Raw genomic sequence first — 14,467 nt, 5'->3', positions numbered from 1 at the left:
CATATATAAAGATAGATAGATAGATAGATAGATAGATAGATAGATAGATAGATAGATAGATAGATAGATAGATAGATAGATAGATAGATAGATGGATGGATGGATGGATGGATAGATAGATAGATAGATAGATAGATAGATAGATAGATAGATAGATAGATAGATAGATAGATAGATAGATAGATAGATAGATAGATAGATAGATAGATAGATAGATAGATAGATAGATAGATAGATAGATAGATAGATAGATAGATAGATAGATAGATAGATAGATAGATAGATAGATATTGGGAGAGAGAGAGCGTTAATATAAACTGAGACTTTATTTTCCATCAAGCTGTCTTTCCTTTCCTTCAGGAGCAGAATGTTCTGATCATCAGCGCTCCAGAATCTAGTGCTTGGTTGGCAAGCATCACACATTGTGATGTGTTAGCTAAGAGTTCCATGTCGTTCAGACTCATATATTCCTCTGTAGTTGTACCTTGGTGATTCAACAAAATGTGGCATCATAAGCAGCATTCTACTGCCATAGACTGGGCAGAAAAAACATTTAGAATTTCACTGAAAAAGAAAAAAAGCATACTTAGGCAGAGCTTTCTGGACAGTAAGGACATTAGAGTAAGTGATGAATAAGCACTGCTTTTGTTAATTTACATAGGCAGAACAGAGACTGCTGGGAAAAGCCTGAAATTAAAGGCACAGAAAATGCCTGCTTCTGGATAGAACACTGAGAAGGGTTGAAAGTTTTTTCTCTGACCCTGGCCACTTATACAAGCAATCCTATGATAGTCAGAAGGACCCACCCTAAAAAGGAAGGGACAGCCATTTGGACCCTTTCCACCTTTTCTATATCTCGCCTGATCGAGCCTGATCGAGCGCTGATTGAGCGGATTAGCACATGTACTTCTCATTTTGGGAAGGTATTGCTTAGCTTGCTACCAGCAGCTCAGTTATGTTATGATGTTAGAGGCTTGCAAGGAATGCTTTAGTCCTGCATTAGGCAGTTTTTATTGCTACTTGCATTCAAGGGAAAGATAATTAGCCAGAATCTGTGGCCCAGTTATTCAGCTTGGCATTCCGATTTGCACAAAGGGAATAAGCATTTGAGAAAAAATGCAACATGTGTTTCTTATGTTGTTATGAACAGCTTTTTATTCTTTCTCTTTAGGGTCTAGCCACTGCAGAAATAGATAAATAAGTGCTGACTTGCTGTAAGACGTGTCCAATGCTGGGACAAAATAAAAGGGGACACTTATAAATGATAGTGATATCATTTGAGAAAGGGTAAGTTGACACTGAATTTCATGTGTATTCACAGACCAAGCATGAAAAAGTCCCCAGCATGATCTTCATTGCGTGCTTAGAGCTGGTATTAGCTTTTCAGAGGTGCGGGCCTTTCGAAGGCTCGTTGGTCTAGGGGTATGATTCTCGCTTTGGGTGCGAGAGGTCCCGGGTTCAAATCCCGGATGAGCCCTTTCATTGGTGCTTTTTTAAAGTAGTATTGAAGTATGCATTTCAAAGCCAATATCAATTTTCTCTTTGCAGTAGTGGATGAATATTTGCTAGAGTCTCATGCTTTTAACCTTGCCCTGCCTGAGCAAATAGGAAACATTTCTCTTTAAGCATTTTGCAAAAATGCTGAACTTGCATGGCATATACAAGCGTTCAGCTAGGGCTGTCTGGGAAGGTTGCATGAAAGAAATCTAAAACCAGAGGCCCTTGGAATAGCCTGTTTTGAGAAGTTTCATCACAGAAGAATCAACTGTAGACATCTGTTTCTGTAGTGTAGTGGTTATCACGTTCGCCTCACACGCGAAAGGTCCCCGGTATGAAACCGGGCAGAAACAGTTGTTATATTGTCTTGGCTGCAATGTTGAGAGGTGCCGTTTTGCCATGAAATTGTCCAGGCCCTGAAGATGGTTTCATGCAGACTCATTCCAAGAAAGTGAATTCTCTTAAAAACACTAAAGTAATTGGCATGTGGATGTATCTGTTGATTCACAGACCTCGCTTTCATAAGAGCCCTGCATTCTGTTCATTGCTCACCTAGAACATGCATTAACTTTGGGAATTGTTGGCACCAACAGGCATCTTAGTTTAGTGGAGTGTTTCTGGTGTTTAAGTGCAGAAGCCCTGGGCTCAATTCCTCGGTGACCCTTCTCAAGGTGATGATACAAATGCATCGTCACCTTTACGTTTAATGTCAGAATTGTTTATTTCTATTTGGTGGTGTATGAATGCTTGCAATAGTATGTTGATTTTTTCTAGCCTTGAATGAATAAAAGCAAATCACTCCCCTTTATGTATTTTTCTAATACATTGATATTTGCATCTCCTTTCCTAGCCTGCATTTTTCACTATCTTACAGGCTGTATATAATAAGTATCAATTCAGGGGCCCTTCTATTACTCAATTCACAACTATTCTATCCTGGCATTGATAAGCAATCTACATCTGCTTCTGTTGTGTATTGGTTATCATGTTTACCTGACGTGTGAAAGCCCCATGTTTGACAGTGCGCGTTAATAAAGAGACCAATGATTTGTATTAAAAGTTGGCATGTGTTTTTGTTACCTTGCACCGGCCAAAAAGTGCCGGAAATGACTTCATTTGCAGTCACTTGAAAAGTAGGAATTCTCAAATAAATGGTAAGAGGTTGGAACAAATCTAAAGGAATGCATGGCATATCTATATGTATGTGTACGCAGGTATCCATATATAAAGATAGATAGATAGATAGATAGATAGATAGATAGATAGATAGATAGATAGATAGATAGATAGATAGATAGATAGATAGATAGATAGATAGATAGATAGATAGATAGATAGATAGATAGATAGATAGATAGATAGATAGATAGATAGATAGATAGATAGATAGATAGATAGATAGATAGATAGATAGATAGATATTGGGAGAGAGAGAGCGTTAATATAAACTGAGACTTTATTTTCCATCAAGCTGTCTTTCCTTTCCTTCAGGAGCAGAATGTTCTGATCATCAGCGCTCCAGAATCTAGTGCTTGGTTGGCAAGCATCACACATTGTGATGTGTTAGCTAAGAGTTCCATGTCGTTCAGACTCATATATTCCTCTGTAGTTGTACCTTGGTGATTCAACAAAATGTGGCATCATAAGCAGCATTCTACTGCCATAGACTGGGCAGAAAAAACATTTAGAATTTCACTGAAAAAGAAAAAAAGCATACTTAGGCAGAGCTTTCTGGACAGTAAGGACATTAGAGTAAGTGATGAATAAGCACTGCTTTTGTTAATTTACATAGGCAGAACAGAGACTGCTGGGAAAAGCCTGAAATTAAAGGCACAGAAAATGCCTGCTTCTGGATAGAACACTGAGAAGGGTTGAAAGTTTTTTCTCTGACCCTGGCCACTCGTACAAGCAATCCTATGATAGTCAGAAGGACCCACCCTAAAAAGGAAGGGACAGCCATTTGGACCCTTTCCACCTTTTCTATATCTCGCCTGATCTCGCCTGATCGAGCGCTGATTGAGCGGATTAGCACATGTACTTCTCATTTTGGGAAGGTATTGCTTAGCTTGCTACCAGCAGCTCAGTTATGTTATGATGTTAGAGGCTTGCAAGGAATGCTTTAGTCCTGCATTAGGCAGTTTTTATTGCTACTTGCATTCAAGGGAAAGATAATTAGCCAGAATCTGTGGCCCAGTTATTCAGCTTGGCATTCCGATTTGCACAAAGGGAATAAGCATTTGAGAAAAAATGCAACATGTGTTTCTTATGTTGTTATGAACAGCTTTTTATTCTTTCTCTTTAGGGTCTAGCCACTGCAGAAATAGATAAATAAGTGCTGACTTCCTGTAAGACGTGTCCAATGCTGGGACAAAATAAAAGGGGACACTTATAAATGATAGTGATATCATTTGAGAAAGGGTAAGTTGACACTGAATTTCATGTGTATTCACAGACCAAGCATGAAAAAGTCCCCAGCATGATCTTCATTGCGTGCTTAGAGCTGGTATTAGCTTTTCAGAGGTGCGGGTCTTTCGAAGGCTCGTTGGTCTAGGGGTATGATTCTCGCTTTGGGTGCGAGAGGTCCCGGGTTCAAATCCCAGACGAGCCCTTTCATTGGTGCTTTTTTAAAGTAGTATTGAAGTATGCATTTCAAAGCCAATATCAATTTTCTCTTTGCAGTAGTGGATGAATATTTGCTAGAGTCTCATGCTTTTAACCTTGCCCTGCCTGAGCAAATAGGAAACATTTCTCTTTAAGCATTTTGCAAAAATGCTGAACTTGCATGGCATATACAAGCGTTCAGCTAGGGCTGTCTGGGAAGGTTGCATGAAAGAAATCTAAAACCAGAGGCCCTTGGAATAGCCTGTTTTGAGAAGTTTCATCACAGAAGAATCAACTGTAGACATCTGTTTCTGTAGTGTAGTGGTTATCACGTTTGCCTCACACGCGAAAGGTCCCCGGTTCGAAACCGGGCAGAAACAGTTGTTATATTGTCTTGGCTGCAATGTTGAGAGGTGCTGTTTTGCCATGAAATTGTCCAGGCCCTGAAGATGGTTTCATGCAGACTCGTTCCAAGAAAGTGAATTCTCTTAAAAACACTAAAGTAATTGGCATGTGGATGTATCTGTTGATTCACAGACCTCGCTTTGAAAAGAGCCCTGCATTCTGTTCATTGCTCACCTAGAACATGCATTAACTTTGGGAATTGTTGGCACCAACAGGCATCTTAGTTTAGTGGAGTGTTTCTGGTGTTTAAGTGCAGAAGCCCTGGGCTCAATTCCTCGGTGACCCTTCTCAAGGTGATGATACAAATGCATCATCACCTTTACGTTTAATGTCAGAATTGTTTATTTCTATTTGGTGGTGTATGAATGCTTGCAATAGTATGTTGATTTTTTCTAGCCTTGAATGAATAAAAGCAAATCACTCCTCTTTATGTATTTTTCTAATACATTGATATTTGCATCTCCTTTCCTAGCCTGCATTTTTCACTATCTTAGAGGCTGTATATAATAAGTATCAATTCAGGGGCCCTTCTTCTACTCAATTCACAACTGTTCTATCCCGGCATTGATAAGCAATCTACATCTGCTTCTGTTGTATATTGGTTATCATGTTTACCTGACGTGTGAAAGCCCCATGTTTGACAGTGCGCGTTAATAAAGAGACCAATGATTTTTATTAAAAGTTGTCATGTGTTTTTGTTACCTTGCACCGGCCAAAAAGTGCCGGAAATGACTTAATTTGCAGTCACTTGAAAAGTAGGGATTCTCAAATAAATGGTAAGAGGTTGGAACAAATCTAAAGGAATGCATGGCATATCTATATGTATGTGTACGCAGGTATCCATATATAAAGATAGATAGATAGATAGATAGATAGATAGATAGATAGATAGATAGATAGATAGATAGATAGATAGATAGATAGATAGATAGATAGATAGATAGATAGATAGATAGATGGATGGATGGATGGATGGATGGATAGATAGATAGATAGATAGATAGATAGATAGATAGATAGATAGATAGATAGATAGATAGATAGATAGATAGATAGATAGATAGATAGATAGATAGATAGATAGATAGATAGATAGATAGATAGATAGATAGATAGATAGATAGATAGATAGATAGATAGATAGATAGATAGATAGATAGATAGATAGATAGATAGATAGATAGATAGATAGATAGATAGATAGATAGATATTGGGAGAGAGAGAGCGTTAATATAAACTGAGACTTTATTTTCCATCAAGCTGTCTTTCCTTTCCTTCAGGAGCAGAATGTTCTGATCATCAGCGCTCCAGAATCTAGTGCTTGGTTGGCAAGCATCACACATTGTGATGTGTTAGCTAAGAGTTCCATGTCGTTCAGACTCATATATTCCTCTGTAGTTGTACCTTGGTGATTCAACAAAATGTGGCATCATAAGCAGCATTCTACTGCCATAGACTGGGCAGAAAAAACATTTAGAATTTCACTGAAAAAGAAAAAAAGCATACTTAGGCAGAGCTTTCTGGACAGTAAGGACATTAGAGTAAGTGATGAATAAGCACTGCTTTTGTTAATTTACATAGGCAGAACAGAGACTGCTGGGAAAAGCCTGAAATTAAAGGCACAGAAAATGCCTGCTTCTGGATAGAACACTGAGAAGGGTTGAAAGTTTTTTCTCTGACCCTGGCCACTTATACAAGCAATCCTATGATAGTCAGAAGGACCCACCCTAAAAAGGAAGGGACAGCCATTTGGACCCTTTCCACCTTTTCTATATCTCGCCTGATCGAGCCTGATCGAGCGCTGATTGAGCGGATTAGCACATGTACTTCTCATTTTGGGAAGGTATTGCTTAGCTTGCTACCAGCAGCTCAGTTATGTTATGATGTTAGAGGCTTGCAAGGAATGCTTTAGTCCTGCATTAGGCAGTTTTTATTGCTACTTGCATTCAAGGGAAAGATAATTAGCCAGAATCTGTGGCCCAGTTATTCAGCTTGGCATTCCGATTTGCACAAAGGGAATAAGCATTTGAGAAAAAATGCAACATGTGTTTCTTATGTTGTTATGAACAGCTTTTTATTCTTTCTCTTTAGGGTCTAGCCACTGCAGAAATAGATAAATAAGTGCTGACTTGCTGTAAGACGTGTCCAATGCTGGGACAAAATAAAAGGGGACACTTATAAATGATAGTGATATCATTTGAGAAAGGGTAAGTTGACACTGAATTTCATGTGTATTCACAGACCAAGCATGAAAAAGTCCCCAGCATGATCTTCATTGCGTGCTTAGAGCTGGTATTAGCTTTTCAGAGGTGCGGGCCTTTCGAAGGCTCGTTGGTCTAGGGGTATGATTCTCGCTTTGGGTGCGAGAGGTCCCGGGTTCAAATCCCGGATGAGCCCTTTCATTGGTGCTTTTTTAAAGTAGTATTGAAGTATGCATTTCAAAGCCAATATCAATTTTCTCTTTGCAGTAGTGGATGAATATTTGCTAGAGTCTCATGCTTTTAACCTTGCCCTGCCTGAGCAAATAGGAAACATTTCTCTTTAAGCATTTTGCAAAAATGCTGAACTTGCATGGCATATACAAGCGTTCAGCTAGGGCTGTCTGGGAAGGTTGCATGAAAGAAATCTAAAACCAGAGGCCCTTGGAATAGCCTGTTTTGAGAAGTTTCATCACAGAAGAATCAACTGTAGACATCTGTTTCTGTAGTGTAGTGGTTATCACGTTCGCCTCACACGCGAAAGGTCCCCGGTATGAAACCGGGCAGAAACAGTTGTTATATTGTCTTGGCTGCAATGTTGAGAGGTGCCGTTTTGCCATGAAATTGTCCAGGCCCTGAAGATGGTTTCATGCAGACTCATTCCAAGAAAGTGAATTCTCTTAAAAACACTAAAGTAATTGGCATGTGGATGTATCTGTTGATTCACAGACCTCGCTTTCATAAGAGCCCTGCATTCTGTTCATTGCTCACCTAGAACATGCATTAACTTTGGGAATTGTTGGCACCAACAGGCATCTTAGTTTAGTGGAGTGTTTCTGGTGTTTAAGTGCAGAAGCCCTGGGCTCAATTCCTCGGTGACCCTTCTCAAGGTGATGATACAAATGCATCGTCACCTTTACGTTTAATGTCAGAATTGTTTATTTCTATTTGGTGGTGTATGAATGCTTGCAATAGTATGTTGATTTTTTCTAGCCTTGAATGAATAAAAGCAAATCACTCCTCTTTATGTATTTTTCTAATACATTGATATTTGCATCTCCTTTCCTAGCCTGCATTTTTCACTATCTTACAGGCTGTATATAATAAGTATCAATTCAGGGGCCCTTCTATTACTCAATTCACAACTATTCTATCCTGGCATTGATAAGCAATCTACATCTGCTTCTGTTGTGTATTGGTTATCATGTTTACCTGACGTGTGAAAGCCCCATGTTTGACAGTGCGCGTTAATAAAGAGACCAATGATTTGTATTAAAAGTTGGCATGTGTTTTTGTTACCTTGCACCGGCCAAAAAGTGCCGGAAATGATACATAGATAGATAGATAGATAGATAGATAGATAGCTAGATAGATAGATAGATAGATAGATAGATAGATGGATGGATGGATGGATGGATGGATGGATGGATGGATGGATGGATGGATGGATGGATGGATGGATGGATGGATGGATGGATAGATAGATAGATAGATAGATAGATAGATAGATAGATAGATAGATAGATAGATAGATAGATAGATAGATAGATAGATAGATAGATAGATAGATAGATAGATAGATAGATAGATAGATAGATAGATAGATAGATAGATAGATAGATAGATAGATAGATATTGGGAGAGAGAGAGCGTTAATATAAACTGAGACTTTATTTTCCATCAAGCTGTCTTTCCTTTCCTTCAGGAGCAGAATGTTCTGATCATCAGCGCTCCAGAATCTAGTGCTTGGTTGGCAAGCATCACACATTGTGATGTGTTAGCTAAGAGTTCCATGTCGTTCAGACTCATATATTCCTCTGTAGTTGTACCTTGGTGATTCAACAAAATGTGGCATCATAAGCAGCATTCTACTGCCATAGACTGGGCAGAAAAAACATTTAGAATTTCACTGAAAAAGAAAAAAAGCATACTTAGGCAGAGCTTTCTGGACAGTAAGGACATTAGAGTAAGTGATGAATAAGCACTGCTTTTGTTAATTTACATAGGCAGAACAGAGACTGCTGGGAAAAGCCTGAAATTAAAGGCACAGAAAATGCCTGCTTCTGGATAGAACACTGAGAAGGGTTGAAAGTTTTTTCTCTGACCCTGGCCACTCGTACAAGCAATCCTATGATAGTCAGAAGGACCCACCCTAAAAAGGAAGGGACAGCCATTTGGACCCTTTCCACCTTTTCTATATCTCGCCTGATCGAGCCTGATCGAGCGCTGATTGAGCGGATTAGCACATGTACTTCTCATTTTGGGAAGGTATTGCTTAGCTTGCTACCAGCAGCTCAGTTATGTTATGATGTTAGAGGCTTGCAAGGAATGCTTTAGTCCTGCATTAGGCAGTTTTTATTGCTACTTGCATTCAAGGGAAAGATAATTAGCCAGAATCTGTGGCCCAGTTATTCAGCTTGGCATTCCGATTTGCACAAAGGGAATAAGCATTTGAGAAAAAATGCAACATGTGTTTCTTATGTTGTTATGAACAGCTTTTTATTCTTTCTCTTTAGGGTCTAGCCACTGCAGAAATAGATAAATAAGTGCTGACTTCCTGTAAGACGTGTCCAATGCTGGGACAAAATAAAAGGGGACACTTATAAATGATAGTGATATCATTTGAGAAAGGGTAAGTTGACACTGAATTTCATGTGTATTCACAGACCAAGCATGAAAAAGTCCCCAGCATGATCTTCATTGCGTGCTTAGAGCTGGTATTAGCTTTTCAGAGGTGCAGGTCTTTCGAAGGCTCGTTGGTCTAGGGGTATGATTCTCGCTTTGGGTGCGAGAGGTCCCGGGTTCAAATCCCAGACGAGCCCTTTCATTGGTGCTTTTTTAAAGTAGTATTGAAGTATGCATTTCAAAGCCAATATCAATTTTCTCTTTGCAGTAGTGGATGAATATTTGCTAGAGTCTCATGCTTTTAACCTTGCCCTGCCTGAGCAAATAGGAAACATTTCTCTTTAAGCATTTTGCAAAAATGCTGAACTTGCATGGCATATACAAGCGTTCAGCTAGGGCTGTCTGGGAAGGTTGCATGAAAGAAATCTAAAACCAGAGGCCCTTGGAATAGCCTGTTTTGAGAAGTTTCATCACAGAAGAATCAACTGTAGACATCTGTTTCTGTAGTGTAGTGGTTATCACGTTTGCCTCACACGCGAAAGGTCCCCGGTTCGAAACCGGGCAGAAACAGTTGTTATATTGTCTTGGCTGCAATGTTGAGAGGTGCTGTTTTGCCATGAAATTGTCCAGGCCCTGAAGATGGTTTCATGCAGACTCGTTCCAAGAAAGTGAATTCTCTTAAAAACACTAAAGTAATTGGCATGTGGATGTATCTGTTGATTCACAGACCTCGCTTTGAAAAGAGAAAACAAACAACAGCAAAGGTGCACCACAAAAAATGAATCAGTTGGTATAAACGATATTAAAGTAACCATCAGAAGAAAATTCCTCAGAGATATTTAGAGTTCTTCTTTCAATCTTTATTTTTCAATCAGTATAAAAGCACAAACAGCCGACGCGTTTCGTCCCAACATGGGACTTCTTCAGGGCTGTCGGTAAAAAAGACATACACATACAATCAATCTTAATGTACAAAAGAGTATTTTTGACTTACAGTTAAAATAACATTTAACATTTACAAGACCAATTTTAAAAGAAACATAAGACATTTCTGACAAGAACATGAAGCTCATACATGATTTGGTACTGGGGCTTTTGGTCCTTTATCAATCGTTTTTATGGCAAAATGCCGGATGGCCTAAGTTTATCTGCATTATTAACAATCCTAGTGTAGATCGGAGATTCAGGATAACCTGTAAATCCCTACAATAATCCCAATTGGAGTATGATAAAATGCATTACAAGTTTATATCATCGGAAAATCTTTATACATCTTGCAGATTGCAACATGGGGAGGCAAACGTGTATGCCTAGCCTTCAACCCATGTAATTAACCGTGGAACAGTGGGAAGTGGAATGCGGACCAGGGAGGCCAGAATAAATTTAGTAAGAATGATTTCTGTATATAAATGGAAATGAGCAAATGAAATCAGCCAGCCCAAGTGGAGAAAAGAACCCAAAAGTAGCATAATATTATGAAGAGAGAAGGCTGGCCCCAAATGGGTGATATGTTGTACATAGGGGGACCAAGCAAGGTAAGTCACAACATTTCAACTGCAGCAAATGTCCCATAGTCAAAGCACTATTACCTTATGAATTGGTTGGACGTCGCATGTGTGAGTAAACTTGTGAAGCAGCGTGGTCCTGGGGTAACCTTCCAGGCTTGTGTGATCCTGTTCTCTATTATATTGCTCCGAGGCTGAGTATTTAATTAGGTTTCTAGGCTAGAGTGCGAAAAAGGGGGATGACATGAATTATAGACCTCACCATATAGTGTCAGCGTATTAGACGACCTTCCAATAGGCAAAAGATTATTATTAGTTTAATTATAATATCCCTGCTGGAGATAAATCACTCCCTATCCCTATATCTGTTCAAAGAAAACAAATTCAACTTACTATAAGCTTTTCTTGGTTGACAGATCAAGCAGTATCTATAAAATATATAGGTGATGTAAGTGATCATATCACCTTGCTCATACAGGGAACTCAGTACGTTTGCTGAGGGAAGAGAGGATAAATGAGCACGAAGAGCAAATTAAAAAATGTTCTGGGAAGGTGCAAATGCTATACATACAATTAACAGTGTCAAAGAACACCTGCAAGAGATTGAGTAAAGTTCCCCAAAAAACAGTTACCTGAGTCTGAGAAAGAACTGGTTTGGGACTGGGGGTCCTATTCGTCCATTGGGAGAGGGAGTGGGCACTGTGTCCCAGTAGGCCTGTTAGAAGAAAGATTTTAAAGATAGTAGGTATTAGTAAATGATAGCTCCTGAACTCTATGAGTCTACTTTCCCAGGTTTCTTAAAATTATTATACTAGAGAAATCTATATATTAGTCAACCTATTGAAAATGTAATTCCTAATTTCTATTGTCTTAGGTATGTAGTCCAGGATACATGTGCCCCCAGCTGGATTTGGCATGTTGAGTCCACTATTAGAGAATGTTTTATACTGAAAAGGGCATCCCAAGTGGACATGACCAAAGGATATTTTGAAATATTGTCACTCTAACAAGGCAAAAAAGCTCTATCCCCAGTCTGATCTATGGGACAAAGGGAGTCTAGTATGATGGCAATAGTCCACTAGCAGTTGGCAGGCTAAAGTACTCACCGTTCTTAATATATCGGCCGGCACCCATCCACAGCCCTCGACCCGGAAGAACACCCGTGGCGACGTCGTGTTGCAAATGATGTGAGCCATAGCTGCTCCTTATATAGTTGGAGCAAAGGGTCTACACCTGGTGAGTTTCCCGCCAGCGCACACAAGCGCTGTAACAGGGGACAGAGGTATAACGCGATAATATCTTTAGTGAATTGGGCGGCCATCTTAGAACGTCTAAGGGACGTATTGATACCCCTGTTCTAAATGGTCTGTCACCAGTAGAGTTAGCGTGTCCCCTCCCTAGACAATGAGAATATGTTAATTGTATGTCTTACACATTTACGTAGACATATGACCGCTTGTATAAAAACGAACTTAAACGTATGCTGGAGAAACATTAACGACCGCCGAACATGCGCTATGGTCCTAAATAGAGCACAGGGACGTTTATCTGTCTTAGTTTATATTATAAAGCAAAGTAAATAAATCAGAACTCAAGTATAGAGCCTAAGGACAGAGGATAAACGTGATAATGTAATAAGTAAAACGGGCGGCCATCTTGGAACGTATAAGGGACATGTTGGTACCCGTGTTCCAAAAGGCCTGACGTCTGTAGAGCTAGCGTGTCCCCTCCCTAATCAATGACAATGTACTATGTGTATGTTTTACATACTTCCATGGTGTTAAGGCTGCTTATATTAAACCGAGCTCAATCGTGTGCTGGAGAATTATTCACGGCCGCCGAGTGTGCGCTCTGGTCCTAAATAAAGTGCAAGGACGTTTGTCTGTCTTTGTATATATTATAGGGCAAATTGAATGCATCAGACATCAAGTCTCGAGCCTCGGGCTTCCACTCCAAATGCTGTGGGTATATATACAGGTAAATGGCGGCCATATTTTAATGGGTACAATAGTGTACTATTTGCCCTATAATATATACAAAGACAGACAAACGTCCTTGCACTTTATTTAGTTCTGATTTATTTACTTTGCTTTATAATATAAACTAAGACAGATAAACGTCCCTGTGCTCTATTTAGGACCATAGCGCATGTTCGGCGGTCGTTAATGTTTCTCCAGCATACGTTTAAGTTCGTTTTTATACAAGCGGTCATATGTCTACGTAAATGTGTAAGACATACAATTAACATATTCTCATTGTCTAGGGAGGGGACACGCTAACTCTACTGGTGACAGACCATTTAGAACAGGGGTATCAATACGTCCCTTAGACGTTCTAAGATGGCCGCCCAATTCACTAAAGATATTATCGCGTTATACCTCTGTCCCCTGTTACAGCGCTTGTGTGCGCTGGCGGGAAACTCACCAGGTGTAGACCCTTTGCTCCAACTATATAAGGAGCAGCTATGGCTCACATCATTTGCAACACGACGTCGCCACGGGTGTTCTTCCGGGTCGAGGGCTGTGGATGGGTGCCGGCCGATATATTAAGAACGGTGAGTACTTTAGCCTGCCAACTGCTAGTGGACTATTGCCATCATACTAGACTCCCTTTGTCCCATAGATCAGACTGGGGATAGAGCTTTTTTGCCTTGTTAGAGTGACAATATTTCAAAATATCCTTTGGTCATGTCCACTTGGGATGCCCTTTTCAGTATAAAACATTCTCTAATAGTGGACTCAACATGCCAAATCCAGCTGGGGGCACATGTATCCTGGACTACATACCTAAGACAATAGAAATTAGGAATTACATTTTCAATAGGTTGACTAATATATAGATTTCTCTAGTATAATAATTTTAAGAAACCTGGGAAAGTAGACTCATAGAGTTCAGGAGCTATCATTTACTAATACCTACTATCTTTAAAATCTTTCTTCTAACAGGCCTACTGGGACACAGTGCCCACTCCCTCTCCCAATGGACGAATAGGACCCCCAGTCCCAAACCAGTTCTTTCTCAGACTCAGGTAACTGTTTTTTGGGGAACTTTACTCAATCTCTTGCAGGTGTTCTTTGACACTGTTAATTGTATGTATAGCATTTGCACCTTCCCAGAACATTTTTTAATTTGCTCTTCGTGCTCATTTATCCTCTCTTCCCTCAGCAAACGTACTGAGTTCCCTGTATGAGCAAGGTGATATGATCACTTACATCACCTATATATTTTATAGATACTGCTTGATCTGTCAACCAAGAAAAGCTTATAGTAAGTTGAATTTGTTTTCTTTGAACAGATATAGGGATAGGGAGTGATTTATCTCCAGCAGGGATATTATAATTAAACTAATAATAATCTTTTGCCTATTGGAAGGTCGTCTAATACGCTGACACTATATGGTGAGGTCTATAATTCATGTCATCCCCCTTTTTCGCACTCTAGCCTAGAAACCTAATTAAATACTCAGCCTCGGAGCAATATAATAGAGAACAGGATCACACAAGCCTGGAAGGTTACCCCAGGACCACGCTGCTTCACAAGTTTACTCACACATGCGACGTCCAACCAATTCATAAGGTAATAGTGCTTTGACTATGGGACATTTGCTGCAGTTGAAATGTTGTGACTTACCTTGC

General features: G+C 39.7%; 4 non-coding genes across 4 annotated transcripts; all 4 read left to right on the top strand.

The window, feature by feature from the left end:
- The first annotated feature begins 1,405 nt into the window (after window positions 1-1,405).
- On the top strand, window positions 1,406-1,477 carry TRNAP-UGG (transfer RNA proline (anticodon UGG)). Its single transcript has one exon. It is a non-coding gene; the product is annotated as a tRNA-Pro (tRNA).
- A 2,928-nt stretch (window positions 1,478-4,405) lies between these two features.
- Window positions 4,406-4,478, top strand: TRNAV-CAC (transfer RNA valine (anticodon CAC)). Its single transcript has one exon. It is a non-coding gene; the product is annotated as a tRNA-Val (tRNA).
- A 2,351-nt stretch (window positions 4,479-6,829) lies between these two features.
- TRNAP-UGG (transfer RNA proline (anticodon UGG)) lies at window positions 6,830-6,901 on the top strand. Its single transcript has one exon. It is a non-coding gene; the product is annotated as a tRNA-Pro (tRNA).
- Window positions 6,902-9,824: 2,923 nt separating this feature from the next.
- On the top strand, window positions 9,825-9,897 carry TRNAV-CAC (transfer RNA valine (anticodon CAC)). Its single transcript has one exon. It is a non-coding gene; the product is annotated as a tRNA-Val (tRNA).
- Window positions 9,898-14,467: the final 4,570 nt, after the last annotated feature.

Source organism: Lissotriton vulgaris, chromosome 8 (assembly GCF_964263255.1).
Source record: "Lissotriton vulgaris chromosome 8, aLisVul1.2, whole genome shotgun sequence".
Taxonomy (NCBI): Eukaryota; Metazoa; Chordata; class Amphibia; order Caudata; family Salamandridae; genus Lissotriton; species Lissotriton vulgaris.
The sequence above is the reverse complement of the archived record's forward strand: the minus strand, read 5'-3'. Positions and strand labels throughout refer to the sequence as shown.